We start from the raw sequence: 3,925 nt of genomic DNA, 5'->3' as shown, positions 1-3,925 counted from the left end.
GTAAACTTGTGCCCCCCCCCCCAGCCCCTACCACCCACTCCTCTACCGTCCACTCCCCTACCGTCCACTCCCTTCCCTTACAGTCTCTGGTATCTACACTTATCGTCTCCACTGTGGTATCTTCAGCTCTTCCAATTTCTGCCAGAGTACAGATATTCAGTACAAATTGAGCGGGAATATACAGTGTGTACTTTCAAAGTCTGGCTCACTTTGCTCAACATTAAGTTTTCTATATTCATCCACTTTAGATCAAATAACAGAGTCTCATTGTTTTTAATAGCTGATTGATATTCCATAGTATATATGTGCCACAGTTTTTCAACTCAGTAATCATTTTTTTGGACAGTTAGGTTGGTTCCATGTTTTAGCAATTCTGAATAGTGCTACAGTAAACGTGGATGTGCAAGTGTTTTCCTGTCTGTTGGGTAAAATAAATACCAAGAAGTGGTATTACTGGATCATATAGTAGTTCTATTTGTAGATTTTTGAGGAACCTCCATATTGTTTTCCACAGAGGTTGTACTAATTTACATTCCCACCAATAATGTGAGAGGGTTCTTTCACCACAGCCTGACCAGCAGTTGTTCTTTTTATTATTATTATTTTTCAGTTTGATCAGAGAGAAAGGGAGAAAGCAAACCACTTGGTCTAGGACTTGAACCATGGTCTGCCATGTGGGAGTCCAGTGCCTTTAACCACCACACCACCTGCCAGCCCCCAGCACTTGTTCTTAACTGGGGTAAATGGTATCTTATTGTGGCTTTAATTCAAATTTCCCTTGTAACAAGGGAAATTAAACAACAAAACCATTTTTTAATATGCCTTTTAGCCATTTGTTTTCCTTGAAGAATTTGTCTATTCAATTAATTTGCCCATTTTTAAATTGGATTATTAATTTTTATGAATAAGTTGCTTGAGTTCCTTATATACTCTCAATATCAACCCCTTATCTGAGGAATAATTTGCAAATATTTTCTACTTTTCTGAGGGTTGTCTTTTCACTCTGTTGTTTCCTTTGCTCTAAGAAAGCTTTTTAGCTTGATGTAATCCCACTTATCTATTTTTTGGGATTATTACCTACCCTTTACAGGTCTCATTTAAGAAATCTTTCCTTACACCAATGTCTTTAAGAGTTTCCACTACACTTTCTATTAGTTTTATAGTTTGGGGCTTTGTATTTAAATCTTTGAACCATTTTTAGTTTTTTTTTGTTTTTCCTTAGAGAGGTTTTTATTGCTATAGCATACATGCACTTGGCAGAGAGACAGTGAGAAATCACCCCTTGGGGGGATGGCTGTACTGCAATCCCTACTCCATTTTCAAGAATTATTTTATTAACTTATTTATTTATTTATTTATTTATTTTAATTTGACCAGAGAGGGACGGAGCGAGCGAGAGAGAGAGACAGGGAAAAGGAAAGGGAGAAAGCAAGCTGCCAGGTCCAGGACTCAAACCGTGGTCATCCATGTCAGAGTCCAACACCCTTAACCAGCATCCCACCTGGTGAGAGATAGAGATCCACTTTAATTTTTCTGCAGGTGGAAAGCCAGGTGGCCCTGCTCACCTCTGCTCCTGGAAAGGTGGAAGGTAGGGTGGTGTCAACACAAGGTAGCCTCCCTCCCACACTCTAGGATAGGCAGGGGACTTTGATGGCTAAACTTTTCCTTTTTTTTTTTTTTTCCTTCTTTTTTTTTTTTAAGACAATTTAATTTTATTTAACGTTACATGTTTTTAAAAATTTGACCATAGAGAGAAAGAGAATGGAATAATGAGAAAACAAGCCACCAGGCCCAGGACTTGAACTGCAGTTGGCTATGTGGGAGTCTAGCACCTTAACCACTGTGCCACTTGCCAGTTTCTGAACTTTTCATTAAAATGGCTCTTCATAATCATTCTGCATTTTCTCCTGAAAGTCAGTCCAGAGGGGCTAGCAGTTGGCGTAATGGCTATGTCACTGGACTCCCACATAGTCGACCGTGGTTTGAGTCCTGGACCCAGTGGCTTAAACTCACACTGAGTGCATGCGTGTATGTGCCCAAGATCCCGAGAGGAGAATGGAGGAACAGGGATTGCGTCAGTCACCTGGGGGGGGGGTGATTTCTCGCTTTCTGTCTCTCTCTCTGGTGACTGCACACATCCTATAGCAAATAGCTCTCCAAAAATAAACAAAAAACAAAAGTCAGTGGGAAAAGTTAGCTGTTAAATTGGAATCACAATACATGTTAAGTGAAGGGACCAGTAATGGTTATGTCGCTAGACTCCCAGCTAGACTCCCACGTAGTCTACTGGCGGGCGACTCCTTGGCTTAAACTCATGCCAGGGACTTGTGTGCCCCAGATCTCGAGAGGAGAATGGAGGAGAAGGGATTGCAGCATGGCCATCCCCTCTGGGGGTGATTTCTTGCATCTGTCTCTATCTCTGTCTTTCCTGTTAGCACATGTATCCTATAGTATAAAAGTCTCAAAACAACAAAAAAAAGATGTTAAGTGAAAACTGGGATACCAAGATTTATGCTCAAGTTCCCTTTCTATCCTGACCGTTCCTGTAGTTCTTCCTATTTGATAAGCCTTCTGTCTTTTTAAAAAAAATTATTTATTGGGCTAGTAAGTAGCATGATGGTTAAGGTGCTGGACCTCCCATATGGCTGACCATGGATTGAGTCCTGGACCTGGAAGCTTGATTACTCACTTTCCCTTTCTCTCCTCTGTCTCTGGTGAAATTAGAAAATAAATAAAAGTAAATAAATTAAAATAAATACTTCTTTAAAGAAAACTTATTTTATTTAAATTTTTTTTTCTTTATAATTATTTTATTGGGACCAGCAGTTGGTGTAATGGCTATGTTGCTGAACTCCCACGTAGTCGACTTCGGTTCCAGTCCAAGACCCAGTGGCTTAAACTCAGGCAGGGCGCACGTGTGCGTGCATTCCCAAAATCCCGAGAGGAGAATGGAGGAGAAGGGATTATGGTGTGGCCATCCCCCCTGGGGGGGTGATTTCTCGCTTTCTGTCTTTCTGGTGAATGCATATGCCCTATGGCAAAAACCTCTCAAAAAATTATTTTATTTAACTTTATGTGGTTATTTTAATTTGCCCAGAGAGAGACAGAGTAAGAGAGAGTGTGAGGGAAAGTGAGAAAGCAGGCCTCCAGGTCCAGGATTCAAACTACAGTCAGCCATGTAGGATTCCAGCACCCTTAACCACCATGCCACCTGCCAGCCCCAATTTTTAAATTTTTAATATGACCAGAGAGGGACAGAGCAAGCGAGAGAGAGAGAAAGAGAAGGAAGGTGAGAAAGCAAGCCATCAGGTCCAGGACTCGAATCAATTGGCCATGTGGGATGGGAGTCCAGCATCCTTAACCACCATGCCACCTGCCAGCCCCAATGAGCCTTTTATCTTATTGCAGCATTTACTTGATTGAGCATTTTATAGATTAGAAAGTTTGCTGGGAAGGTGAAGACAGTATCCTTTCTGTTCTCGTGCTTATAGTCTGATGTGGAGTGAAACAGCAAGTTAAGCAAGATAATTCAAGAAGGACAAGCAGTATATGAAGGAAATAAACAGGTGATGTTGGTGGTAAAGTCTGTTAAAGGCCCAGTCAGGAAAGGCCTCTCTCTTGGAGGATCTTTGTGTGATAAGTGTGATGAAAAGAAGGTGAGTTCAGTGAGGATTTGCATGACACGACCCTCAAGATAGGGACATGTATAGCCTGTTTAACAACTGGTTAGGGGAGGACAAGATTCAGAGTGGGGTGCCTGGAGGTGGCATGGTGGTTAAGGGCACTGGACTCCTACCTGGCCAGCCATGGCTCGACTCCTGGACCTGGCGGCTTGCTTTCTCACTTTACTACTCTCTCTCTCTCTCTCACATTCTATCTCTCTCTGGTCAATAAATAAATAAATAAAGTTAAATAAAATAATTCT

At 41.5% G+C, this 3,925-nt stretch overlaps 1 protein-coding gene across 2 annotated transcripts in view; it reads left to right on the top strand.

The window, feature by feature from the left end:
* The window catches only part of SLBP (stem-loop histone mRNA binding protein), a gene marked incomplete at its 5' end in the record, with an annotated part of 25,046 nt that overhangs the window by 566 nt on the left and 20,555 nt on the right, over window positions 1–3,925 (top strand).

This window comes from Tupaia chinensis, unplaced genomic scaffold (genome assembly GCF_000334495.1).
Source record: "Tupaia chinensis unplaced genomic scaffold, TupChi_1.0 Scaffold000360_1, whole genome shotgun sequence".
Taxonomy (NCBI): Eukaryota; Metazoa; Chordata; class Mammalia; order Scandentia; family Tupaiidae; genus Tupaia; species Tupaia belangeri.
This window is presented reverse-complemented; position numbering and strand designations above follow the sequence as displayed.